This window comes from Myotis myotis, unplaced genomic scaffold (genome assembly GCF_014108235.1).
Source record: "Myotis myotis isolate mMyoMyo1 unplaced genomic scaffold, mMyoMyo1.p scaffold_m19_p_2, whole genome shotgun sequence".
In the NCBI taxonomy this organism is placed as follows: domain Eukaryota; kingdom Metazoa; phylum Chordata; class Mammalia; order Chiroptera; family Vespertilionidae; genus Myotis; species Myotis myotis.
The window spans coordinates 151,488,467-151,501,298 of NW_023416324.1; positions in this window are offsets into that span (position 1 = coordinate 151,488,467).

Genomic DNA, 12,832 nt, shown 5'->3' on the forward strand with positions numbered 1-12,832 from the left:
ACAGCCGAACCGGGCCGGATCCGGCCCGCGGGCCATAGTTTGCCCACGGCTGGACTAGAATGACAGTATGTTCAATATTTTTTGGTATCTGATTTTGGTTAAACTCTCGAATTTCATGTTGTTTGAGTATTAAAGTCGCTTCCAGTCGTGTTGAAAAGTCAGTTCAATTTTACTTTTCCATTTGAACATTCAGCTACTACCACAAATTCAACATGTCAAAAAACAAATTTAGTCCTAACCAGTTTGGCTCAGTGGATAGAGCGTCAGCCTGCGGACTCAAGGGTCCTGGGTTTGATTCCGGTCAAGGACATGTACCTTGGTTGTGGGCACATCCCCAGTGGGGGGTGTGCAGGAGGTAGCTGATCGATGTTTCTCTCTCATCGATGTTTCTAACTCTCTACCCCTCTCCCTTCCTCTCTGTAAAAAAATCAATAAAATATATTTAAAAACAATACAAAACAAATTTATTGTCTATCTTCAATCAAGCTAGTTCTCCAACGTCCTTGCCTCTGTCCACGGCACCAGTCTTCCAGTCGATCCAGCTGGAAAACTGCTTCCTTGGCTAAATAAAATTATGTATAGAAGCAATGGGGATAAGTTATTTCAAGGGAGAGATCAATAAGACTTGATGACTGGCTCAGAGGATGCAGGTAAGACATGATTCAAGGAAGATTACCACCCATCTAGCCCTTGTTCCCTTGTCCCCTCCCACTCCTTTATTCCTCCTTTAGTTCTACTGTGAGGAGGCTAAGCTGTCTTGAATACTATCTCATTGGGATACTCCCTGGTAAAAACCTTCAATGGCTCCCCAATGTCATCCAGAGCAAGGCTCAGCTGGCTGATGAATTTCTAGACCTGTCATAATCTGACCCTATCCAATTGCTACAGTTTTCTCACCTTTTCCCAATAGTCATATCTTAATACTACCATTCTTCAAGGTCCAGTCCAAGAACCAAATCTTCCACAAAACATTGGCTTTTCTAGGTACCTAGACTCTCAGGATTGGAAGAAGGGCTTTTATTCTGGCTTCCCTTGTTCATAAAGGCACCAACAACCAGCCCACTGGGCATTTGCTTTGCTCAGGCCTTCCGTTCTGTAAGCCTCCCCTCCCAACCATACTGTCAGCTCTTTGAAGGAAGGCTAATTCCTCAGTATTCTCCTTGTCTGCCTCCCCACTCCTGCCCCAGGTTGCAACACATGTGTCTACTGAAATAATTAAAGGGGAACATGTGGCTAGTTTTCTATAGTATGTCTATACCCCTCTGCCTTTAACACATGGCTTGTCCCTTGCCTCTTTTCATTACACATTGCTCAATACTTCCTGTGCTTTACAATATTACCTTCTCTACTGTTCATGGCATGAGACCCAGAAATCAGGATTTTAAAAAGATTCCCAGGTGATTCTAATGTGCAGCCAAGGTTGAGAACCACTGTGTTAAAGGATACAAAGCAGGAAGGAGATCCAGGATTTCAACTGGGTACTGTGACTTGGAAGCCCAGGATTTTTCTATTTCACTTCCTCACCACCCAACAATGTATGTTCCTTATACAGAGAATCTGCTCTCCTCTAAGAACTAAGGCTTGATGTAGATGGAGGCTTGTGCCAACAAAACTTCCTCGTGTGATCACCTCTCCTGGTTGCCCTCTGGGCCACTCCCATAATTACTATCTGATACACTAGAACTGTGAGTCACGATGACTTAATAACTGTTTTCTTTACCCTTTTTGGTCCCAGAAATCTGTAGCTGCATTTTAATGATGATAGGGCTGAGGAGTGACCCAGAGATGGCAATTTTGTCTGGTCAAAGACTCATACATCCTATCTAATAAAAGAGAAACATGGTAATTGGCGTACGACCACTACCCTTCCCATTGGCTAATCAGCGAATATGCAAATTAACTGCAAGCCAAGATGGCGGCCGGCAGCCAGGCAGCTTGAAACTAACATGAGGCTTGCTTGCTTCAGTAACGGAGGACTCCAACGTTCCCCGCCTGCCTTGCCGGCCTCTGAGCTTGCAGTTTAAGAAACATTGTAACAAATATAGAAGCTAAACAAAACCCCAGAAACCTGCTTTCAGCGAGCCGGGATCTCAGAGCTGGAGTTGATACAGAGTTTCGATTATAGAATGCAAACAAACCAGATACCTTCTTTCAGCAGCAGAGGCCTCAGAGCTGGAGCCAGAGCTAAAGCTGGCCCAGAATAAAAAAGAAAAAGAAAAAAAGGAGCACTTGGGAGCTTCAGTCGGCCTGAAAACAGCCCTCAGCCCCTCATCCAGACTGGCCAGGCACCCCAGTGGGGACCCCCACCCTGAAGGGTGTGTGACCGGGTGCAAACAGCCATCATCCCCTCACCCAGGCTGGCCAGTCACCCCAGTGGGGACCCCCACCCTGATCCAGGACACCCTTCAGGGCAAACCAGCCAGCCCCACCCATGCACCAGGCCTCTATCCTATATAGTAAAAGGGTAATATGCCTCCCAGCACCGGGATCAGCGGAGCCGCAAGGTCTCCCAGCACCGGGATCAGCGGAGCCGAGAGGCCTCCCAGCACTGGGATCAGCATGAGAGGGGGCAGCGTCCAAACCCCCTGATCACCCTGCAGCTCTGTGTGTGACAGGGGGCGGGGCCACAACCTCCCTATCTGCCCTGCTCTGTTCATGACAGGGGAAGGCGCCCCAACCCCCTGATCAGCCCTGCTCTGTGCCTGATTGGGGGGAGCTCCCCAACCCCCTGATCGCCCTGTGGCTCTGTGTGTGACAGGTGCGGCGCCCCAACCTCCTCCCCGCCCCCCCCGCCACGGACCCTCCTCTGTGTGTGACGGGGTAGAGCCATAACCTCCCCATCGGCCTTGCCCTGAGTGTGAGAGTGGTGGCGCCCCAACCCCCTGATCTGCCCTGCCCTGAGTGTGACAGGGGTCGGTGCCCCAACTCCCCTATCGGCCCTACTCTGTGAGTGACGGGGGGAGCTCCCCAACCCCCTGATTGACCCTGCTCTGTGTGTGACAGGGTATGGAGCCCCAACCCACCTGATGGGCCCTGCTCTGTGCAAGACAGAGGGTGGCGCCGCAACCTGCCCATCGACCCTGCCTTGAGTGTGACAGGGGGCGGTACCCCAACCCCCCAATCGACCCTACCCTGAGCATGACTGAGGGTGGCATCGCAACCTCCCAATCTGCCCTGCTCTGTGCATGACAGAGGAAGGCGCCCCAACTCCCCAATCGGCCCTGCTCTGAGCCCGAGCAGGGGCTGCACCTAGGGATTGGGCCTGCCCTCTGCCACCCGGGAGCAGGCCTAAGCCAGCAGGTCGTTATCTCCCGAGGGGTCCCAGACTGCGAGAGGGCACAGGCCGGGCTGAGGGACCCCCTTCCCCCCGAGTGCACAAATTTTTGTGCACCGGGCCTCTAGTTTACATATAAATGAAAAGCAAAAGGCTTCATCCAATCTGTTGAGGACCTGAGTAGAACAAGAAGGTAAAGGAAGGATGATTTTGCTGCTCTCTTGCTTGAGCTGGGACATCCATTTCACACTCCCCCACCCCATCAGTGTTTCTGGTTCTTGAGCTTTGGACTTGAAACTTACACCTTTGGCTCCTTTAATTTTCTCAGGACTTTGGGTTTGAACTGGAATTATATGACCAGCTCCTGGGCCTCCAGCTTGCAGGTGGCAGGTCAAATTATAGGACTTCTTAGCCTCCATAATTGTGTGAGCCAATTCCTATCAAAAATCCTCTCTTGCCCACCCCCCTTTCCCTCCCATTACTTCTGTTTCTCTGGAGAATTCTATTAGACATTATTTTACCACTCTGGCTGTGGCAGCTGCTGGGATAATAGTGATTCTTGAACACAGAGGTCATTCTCTTTGTGGATACATTTTTAGGAGGCTTCGTCGACCTCATTGTGACTGTGGGCATCATGGGAATTGGCAAAGGTGTCTCAAGCCCAGTTCAGAAAGATCATATAGACCAGTGATGGCGAACCTATGACACGCGTGTCAGAGGTGACACGCGAACTCATTTTTTGGTTGATTTTTCTTTGTTAAATGGCATTTAAATATATAAAATAAATATCAAAAATATAAGTCTTTGTTTTACTATGGTTGCAAATATCAAAAAATTTCTATATGTGACACAGCACCAGAGATAAGTTAGGGTTTTTCAAAATGCTGACATGCTGAGCTCAATCACTGATAAATACCAAGCCCTTTCCAAAGTATTATGCCATTTATAATCTCTCTGGCCTATGCCCCTCCCAGAATTAAAATGTGCCCACTGCTTTTTATGGGTTGCTGGTTTGCATCAGGAGAGGGGAAGGAGTGAGTAACAGTGTTCATCTTCCAGGGTCCCATCAGGTGATCCTCTCTTTTTCTCATGGGTCCACGATAGTCTATGGAATCCCATCCAGCCAAACAGAGCATGAAAACCACCTCTTGATCAGGGACTCCCCTAATCTTGGCACCAGGGATATTGGTCAGTCTTATGCATCATCACCATCCTAAGTCCCTCCAATACCGAATTTTCATCCAGACAAGAAAAATTTACTCACAACTGTCAGGCACTCTCAGCACTTGGGATTCCATGACAAACACCCCACAAAGAACACTTGCCTTCTTGGAACTTACAAGTCAGGAGCAAACTCCAAAATTACACATATTTTACAGAATTAGAAAGCTTCAGTTTGCTCAGATAATCTATCAAATCATATCCCGACCACAAAAGTAGGTGATTAAACTGTCCTAAGAGATGAGAAAATGTGAAAAATCACTAGATGACAATATCTATAGATAAAGAAAATAAAGCTGCTAAAGTTTTTTTTTTTCTTTCTATTTATAATTGAAGGACTAGGACTGCAGCTCAAAACAATGAGCCGAGTTCGCCTCTTCCCTGGCTGCCTGGATCAGCTCACACTAACTCAGATTGAGTGGCACTCACCTCGAGGCTTCCAACACATCTGTATTCCAGTGTTCTTCCTCACTTTACCTTAGCAAATCCTGAGCAATTCCTTATCTCTACTCTCCTCCCTCTATCTTAGTCTTCTAGATGGCTTTGTCTTTATAATTTTTTAAAAGTGAAATAAGTCATCTAAGGGGACAGTAAATTGTTATCTCATACAGCACTCCTATTTTCTCAGCCTTTCCTTTCACCCCCATGTGCATAGGGACAGAACAATTCATGATTTAAAGAACTCACTGCTCAGACTTCCTGGCTCAAAATTCTCTCTAAAGACCTTCCTACTCTTCTTCATACTTAAAAACTCTGCCCTTGATATTTTCAGGCAATATATCTATGATTAAGCACAAATAGGAGATACTCCTTTATAGATAGGTCATGCTTTCCAATTTATATTTTCTTACACATAATTTTTTTCAACAACTTTCTAAAGTAGACAGGACATTGATCATTGCCCTCATTTTACTCCCGAGGAAGTGAAGGAATAAGGATTTACTCTTTAAAATTTGTCAACTGTGGAAGGTGGTCTTGTAATTGATGTTGATAAAAGCAGGACAGTTAGGAAATGGAGATCCCCAGCTATGAGGGGTTACAGAAGTGCTTTCTTCACTGGGTTCCACTCACGTACTTCTTTAGATGCTGGTAGTAGATGGGTTTGCCTGGTACAACAAAGGTGTGCTCCAGAACAAGAATAGAAAGTACTATTTCAGTTCAACAGAAGCAGAGCCTGGGAGAGAGAACCCCAGGGGCTTACATGGATCCTGGCAGGAGGAAAACAAGCAGAGGAAAAAAGGACAGGAGGCGAGCGGGAGGGGGAGGAGAATTAGCAACAGAGAAGGGAAAATGTGTGAAATAATTCACCCCAGCTTTGTCTTTATGAAAATTTAATATGTGAAAATTCCTCCTTGAAAATGAGATAAATAAAGAAGTAATTATTTGCATTACAAATTATCTCTCCACTTCAAAAGAGTATTTACCACAGGTGTGATTCTTTGATGTGAGAGTTTAGAAAGGAATCTGACTTGGGGGAGGTGGGAGATTTAAATACTAAAATTCTGATTATAATGTAATAGGAAATAATCCTGTCAGAAACGGGGAGACATCTGAAGAAGGAGGTGGATGTATGGGGAGCTCTTGGCAGAGCTCAGGTTTTTAAAGGACATGAACAAAAGACAGAGCAAGGGGATTTAGATAAACTGGAACACAAAAGATTGTCATGAACCTTCAGAAACAGAATAAAGGAGGCTAAAGTCAGAAATAAACCTAGCTTTCCAAAAGTGCTAACGGTTGTTTCAAGAACCCTAAAAGCTTTGCTTGCGGTAAGGAGGAGCCCACACTTGGAGCGACTTGCTCTTTGAGTAAGTAAGGTGGTCCAATGTTAACAAGTTAAGTAGTTCTTACTTTTTCCTATTGTTTATTTTGCTTCTGTCTTCTCCAACATGCAAAAAGATGGAGAAAATTGTATTTCTCTTAGAGGGTGTGGAAGGAATATATTAATATCCACCCACTTGAGCATACCTACTTGGGATATTCCCAGGTTCTGGGTATCAAAGACAGGGGAAGACTTGGAAGTCCTGGAGCCAAAATTGGGGAGAAAGGTGGTGAGGAGATGATATAGGAGAGAGACAAAGCCCCTCCCCCCCCCCCCTCTGCTCAGATTTTGGGTAAATTCCACTAAAATTTATTACTTGCTTAGTGTGAATGGATTTCTTAAGGAAATAAAATACGGACTCAGCTTGACTTTCTATGGGATGTGGGGAAAATAGAAAGCAACTCTTAGAGGCAGGAGCCAGAGGAAAGGGACTCCAGGATATGTCACTTTTAATTTTGAAAGTAAGGTCAAGTGAGAATTAAAGTCCCACATAGGTGAGAGTGTAAGAAAACATAGAACCTCTCTAACTGGATTTAGGTTTATAGAGGTAGAGGAATTGAATGGCAGGAAATTGGAATAATGTGCAATGCAGAGAGGTTCTCAGAGCCTCTATTAATAATCCACTGGGATTATAGCAAATAGGAGAAGTGCCTGAAGACTGAAGGCTTTTCCTAAAGGGGAACAGATTAGATCTACCAGCTATGGGTCAGTAAACCCTGACATCCATTCTGCTGCAAATGATCAGTCTAGGGCTAAGCCAATCCTGGTTTTCTTTTCTTTTTTTTTTTTTAAATATATTTTTTATTGATTTTTTACAGAGAGGAAGGGAGAGAGATAGAGAGTTAGAAACATCGATGAGAGAGAAACATCGATCAGCTGCCTCCTGCACATCTCCCATTGGGGATATGCCCGCAACCCAGGTACATGCCCTTGACCGGAATCGAACCTGGGACCTTTCAGTCCGCAGGCCGACGCTCTATCCACTGAGCCAAACCGGTTTCGGCTCTTTTCTTTTCTTTTTCTTTCTTTTTAAATATACTTTTATTAATTTCAGAGAGGAAGGGAGAGGGAGAGAGAGATAGAAACATCAATGACGAGGGAGAATCATTGGTCAGCTAACTCCTTCATGCCCCCTACTAGAGGTTGAGCCTGCAACCAGGGCATATACCCTGACCGGGAATTGAACCGTGACCTCCTGGTTCATAGGTCGACACTCAACCACTGAGCCACACTGGCCTGGCTAATCCTGGTTTTCCATTCCCCTTGCCAGGATGCAGTGCTATAGTGTCTTAATCCTGGTTAATAGGACACAAGGGGCAATCTGCCAGGGGAACAGGCAGAGAAATGACAGGAGGAGAAGACTGGTTCTGCTGCTGTTGTTGGCCATTTTGGTATCAGATAGAACTCTTGGAACTGTTCCATATTACCTTGTATTTATGGAGGTGGCGGTGGGGAGCCAGCTTGAGAGCAAAGCCAGTATTGTGAACTTAGTAGAAAGGTAAGCTGAACCCATGAGGGCATTGCTAAACCACTGCTCTGCCAGCCTGAAACTCATACTTCCAAAGACTTCTTTATAAGTGACTAGAAGCCCAGTGCACGAAATTTGTGCACTGGGCGGGGGGGGGGGGGGGAGTGTCCCTCAGCCCAGCCTGCACCCTCTCCAATCTGGGACCCCTTGGGGGATGTCCGACTGCTGGTTTAGGCCCGATCCCGGCAGTCGGACATCCCTCTTACAATCCGTGACTGCTGGCTCCCAACTGCTCGCCTGCCTGCCTGCCTGATCACCCCTAACCACTTCTGCCTGCCAGCCTGATCACCCTCTAACCACTTCCCTGCCAGCCTGATCGCCACATAACTGCTCCCCTGCTGGCCCGATTGGCCCCAACTGCCCTCCCCTGCTGGCCCAATTGCCCCCAATTGCCCTCCCCTGCTGGCTTGTTAGCTCCTAACTGCCCTCCCCTGCAGGCCTGGTCGCCCCCCAACTGCCCTCCTCCGTTGGCCTGGTCATCCCCCCAACTGCCCTCCCCTGCTGGCCCAGTCGCCCCCCAACTGCCCTTCCCTGCAGGCCCAGTTGCCCCCAACTGCCCTCCCATGCAGGCCTGGTTGCCCACAACTGTCCTCCCCTGCTGGCCATATTGTGGCTGTGGGTGCCACCATCTTTGAGGGCATGGCAGTCAATTAGCATATTCCCTCCTTATTGGCTGTGGTTGCCTCCATCTTTTCGATGGCATGAGGGTCAATTAGCATATTCCCTCTTTATTAGATAGGATATTAATAAACTTCCTCAAAATGTAAGGCAATTTGAGCCAGGGTTTACTAATATTTGGGGCAAAGAAATCCTAACTGATACACTGGGATATATTGAATTAAAAAACCAAACAGTTCACAAATATTTTCACAGTGTCGCTGATATGAAAATAACTTGCAGGCCAGATAATAATACCTGGAAGAATATTTGTGCTGGCTGTGCTAACCTGTGCAAGACCTACACATATTGTCTGACTGTTAGGATATAAGCCTTAATGTTTTATCAAAAACATGGCAACATTCCATTTGAAGATAATTTAAATCTCAGGAAAGTCTAATACAGAAGATAGAATTAAAATTCAAAATGACTTCACAGGCTGGAATGCTAAGATAAAACCAACAAGTCAAACAGGTGACAAATATGGGATCCAGCCAGCCCAGACCCCAAACATCTACTCTAGAAGTTCAAGGTGGGTGACACTTGGCTTAGTAGAATTTTAATGGGAAACACCTGGGAGCTTTAGCGCATGGATAGTGGATGCTATTGTCTGCTTCTTAGATTCCTCCTTCAGAACTTAAGCAATAATACCCTCAGCTGGGGGGTGTAATGGTGGCCATTCTGCAGCAGAGAGCTATATACCTTGTGAAAAATAGTCCCTGGTTCTTGGTAGAAATAGAATGCCTGACCATGAGATACCAAATATCCACGCAGCCAGAATGACCCATCATCGGTTTTGTCAGACCCCCAACAACAATCATAAGATAAAAAGTTGTACATCTGGGATCAGGCCTGAGCAGAACTAGAGAGCACAAACGAGCTGCACAGTAGGTGACCCAGACTTCTGTGTCATCCACCATTGTTGAACTGATACCTCATCCTTACTTAGCTCATACTTATGGGCACGTGGAGTAAGGGGAAAAGCTGAGGTTGGTTTATGGATAGGTAAGATCAGTATGAGATTGCAAGCCAAAAAATAGACTAATGCTGTGTTTCATGGGTGCAGCCCCACTCAGGGGTGCCTCTGAAAGATAGGAATGAGGGGAATTCTTCCTAATGGACAAAGCCTCAGGCACTATGCCCATCAAAAGAAGTACTTCGACATAAGAATATATATATCACTAGTGGGTAGTAGTGAATCACTTGGCCAGTAGACTCTGCAGAACATAGGAAACAGAATGTCTTAGCTGTTTGATGTCAGCCAACTTCTATCAGTGCTGGCACAACAGGCACATTAATGTAGGAGCAGATGGGAAACGGAGTCACCATCCTCACAGGGCTAATTGACCTTGATCCTCCGGAGAAGGTCGCTTTCTGCTCCTGGAGTAATGGAGACAGAAAAGAATACTCCTTTGCCCGATTTTGATGGCAACAGACAAGCACAGCAACCATGGCCTGAGAAAGGGTGGCAAGGATGGAGGCTATGCATGGCCCCAAAACATGGGCTCCCACTTGATAAGTCTGATATAATCACTGCCACTGCTGAATACCCAGCCTGCCAGCAGCAGACACCAGCACTGAGCTCCCAATAGAGCTCCAACTCTTGTTTTAATATTGCAAGTATTAGCTGTATTTTTTAATTTAAATTTTATTTTTCAATTACAGTTTATGTTCAATATTATTTTGTATTAGTTTCAGGTGTACAGCATAGTGGTTAGACAATCATATACTTTACAAAGTGTTCCCTGTGATATTTCCAGTACTCACCTGGCACCAGACATAGTTATTACAACATTATTGACTATATTCCCTGTGCTGCTGTTTGCATCCCTGTGACTATTTTGTAACTGCCAATTTGTTCTTCTTAATCCCTTCACCTTTTTCACCCAGTCCCCCAACCCTCTTCCCCTCTGGCAACCATCCGTCTGTTTTCTGTAGCTATGAGCCTGTTTCTATTTTGTTTGTTTGTTTATTTTGTTCCTTAGATTCCACATATAAGTGAAATCATATGGTATTTGTCTTTCTCTGATTTATTTCACTTCACATAATACCCTCTAGGTCCATCCATGCTGTCAGAAATGGTAAGATTTCATTCTTCTTTATTGGCTCCAACTCTTGAAGACACCAATCAGCTTCTTAATGTACAAGTTTATTACAATGAGCCCTTCCATCTTGTGATTTGTCTTGATAGGAATTGACTGGAATTGATATATATTCTAGCATGACTTACTTTTCCTACTCATACAACTTCAGCCAGACAGTGCTTATGTAGCGTTTGATTCATTGGAATAGAATACTGCCAAATATTGCATCAGACCAGGGTAATTGCTTATATCAATGGAGGTATGGCTGTGTGCACATGACCATGAGATACACTGCTTCTATGACATATTACTAGCCTAATGGAATGTGCAACAGCTTGTTGGATGCACAATTGAGGCACCAGCTCGGAGATACCTTCTGATGATTCTGTACCAGCCTTTAGACACAGTATACACTCTAAATCAAAGCCCATTATACGTTGCTGACCCAACCAGTAGAATATATGAATCTGGGAAACAATAAGTGGAAGTAGAAGTGCCTCTGACTCACTTGAGGAATTTTATACTTCTTGTCCCTGCAATTCTAGACTCTGCAGATTTAGAGGTGCTTATTCTTTTTAAAAAATAACTTTATTGAGGCATACTTTACATAGCATATAATTCACCTACTTCATATGTATAATTCAATGATTTTTAGTAAGCCTACCAAGTTGTATAACCATCACAACAAATCAGTTTTAAAACATTTGTATCATCTCAATAAGATCCATACTCCCATTTATAGTTAGTCTCCTTTCCCACCCTCTGCCTCAGAAAACCACTAATCTACTTTCTGTCTCTACAAATTTGCCTTTTCTGGACATCTTATCTAACTGGAACCATACAATATGTAGTCTCTTGTGGTTTGCTTCTTTCACTTAGTGCAATGTTTCCAACATTTGTCCATGTTACAGCATCTATCACTGGTTTGTTACTTTTTATTGTTAAATAGTATTTTGTTGTATTGATACACCATATTGTGTCCATCCATTCACCAATTGATAGATATTTGGAGTATTCCCAACTTTTCACTATTATGAATAGTACTGCAAAGAATATTAGAGTGCAAGTGTTTGGATATTTGTTTTCATGTCTCTTGGGTAGATGCCCAGGAGCAGGTCACTGGCTGATATGGTACATTTACATTTAACTTTTTGAGACTGCCAAACCATTTTCCAAAGTGACGGAATCATTTTACATTCCCATCAACAACGTATGAGGATTCTCATTCCTGTGCATCCTCTCTACATTTGTTATTGTCAGTCTCTAGTGACAAATGATGTTGCACATTCTTAAAGAATGTGTTTATAAGTAATTTTTATATCTTTTAAATAAAAGGTTTATTAAAATACTCTGCCAATTTTGGAGGATTGTCTGTCTTATTATTGAGTTACTAGAGGCCCGGTGCACAAAAATTTGTGCACTCGGGGGGAAGGGGGCATTTCTCAGCCCGGCCTGTGCCCTCTCGCAGTCTGGGACCCCTCGGGAGATAACGACCTGCTGGCTTAGGCCTGCTCCTGGGTGGCAGAGGGCAGGCCCAATCCCTAGGTGCAGCCCCTGCTCGGGTTCAGAGCAGGGCCGATTGGGGAGTTGGGGCGCCGCCCCCTGTCATGCACAGAGCAGGGCGAATTGGGAGGTTGCAATGCCACCCTCAGTCACGCTCAGGGTAGGGACGATTGGGGGGTTGGAGTACCGCCCCCTGTCACACTCAAGGCAGGGTCGATGGGGAGGTTGCGGCGCCACCCCCTGTCTTGCACAGAGCAGGGCCAATCAGGGGGGTTGGGGCTCCATACCCTGTCATGCACAGAGCAGGGCCCATCAGGGGGTTGGGGCACCGCAGCCTGTCACACACAGAGCCGCAGGGCAATCAGGGGGTTGGGGAGCTCCCCCCTATCAGGCACAGAGCAGAGCTGATCAGGGGTTTGGGGCGCCTTCCCCTGTCATGAACAGAGCAGGGCCGATAGGGAGGTTGTGGCCCCACTCCCTGTCACACACAGAGCGGCAGGGCGATCAGGGGTTTTGGGTGCTGCCCCCTGTCATGCTGATCCTGGTGCTGGGAGACATAGTACCCTTTTACTATATAGGCTAGAGGCCTGGTGCACGGGTGGGGGCCGGCTGGTTTGCCCTGAAGGGTGTCCCGGATCAGGGTGGGGGTCCCCACTGGGGTGCCTGGCCAGCCTGGGTGAGGGGATGATGGCTGTTTGCAGCTGGTCACACCCCCTTCAGGGTGGGGGTCCCGCTGGGTTGCCTGG